This window comes from Ovis canadensis, chromosome 23, assembly GCF_042477335.2.
Source record: "Ovis canadensis isolate MfBH-ARS-UI-01 breed Bighorn chromosome 23, ARS-UI_OviCan_v2, whole genome shotgun sequence".
Classification (NCBI taxonomy): Eukaryota; Metazoa; Chordata; class Mammalia; order Artiodactyla; family Bovidae; genus Ovis; species Ovis canadensis.
In genome coordinates, this window is record NC_091267.1 from 26,186,723 (window position 1) to 26,187,538 (window position 816).

The 816-nt window shown below is 42.2% G+C and overlaps 1 non-coding gene across 1 annotated transcript; it reads left to right on the plus strand.

The window, feature by feature from the left end:
- The first annotated feature begins 285 nt into the window (after window positions 1-285).
- Window positions 286-357, plus strand: TRNAW-CCA (transfer RNA tryptophan (anticodon CCA)). Its single transcript has one exon. It is a non-coding gene; the product is annotated as a tRNA-Trp (tRNA).
- Window positions 358-816: the final 459 nt, after the last annotated feature.

Consider the following 816-nt stretch of genomic DNA (forward strand, 5'->3'; position numbering starts at 1 on the left):
AATTCCAGTTGGGCTATTTCAAATCCTAAAAGATGATGCTGGTAAAGTGTAGCACTCAATATGCCAGCAAAATTGGACAACTCAGCAGTGGCCACAGGACTGGAAAAGGTCAGCTTTTATTCCCATTCCAAAGAAAGACAACACAAAAGATTGTTCAAACTTCAGCACAATTGCACTCATATAACTTGCTAGTAAACTTATGCTCAAAATTATCCAAGTCAGGCTTCAACAGTTTTTGAACTGAGAACTTCCAGATATTCAAGCTGGAATTAGAAAAGGCAGGCTTCCCTGGTGGCTCAGAGGATAAAGCATCTGCCTCCAATGCAGGAGACCCAGGTTCAATCCCTGGGTTGGGAAGATCCCCTGGAGAAGGAAATGGCAACCCACTCCAGTATTCTTTCCTGGAGAATACCATGGACAGAGGAGCCTGAACGGGCTACAGTCCATGGGGTCACAAAGAGTTGGCCACGACTGAGTGACTTCACTTCTTCAGAGGAGCCAAAGATCAAAAAGCCAACATCCACCGGACTTTAGAAAAACCAAGAGAGTCCCAGAAAAAAAAAATCTACTTCTGTTTTATTGACTACATTAAAGCTTTTGACTGTGTGGATCACAACAAACTGTGGGAAATTCTTCTAGAGATGGGAATACCAGACCACCTGACCTGCCTCCTGAGAAATCTGTATGTAGATCAAGAAGCAACAGTTAGAAATGGACATGAAACAACAGATTGGTTCCAAATTGGGAATGGAGTACCTCAAAGCTGTATATTGTTACCCTGCTTATTTAGTTATATGCATAGTACATCATGCAAAA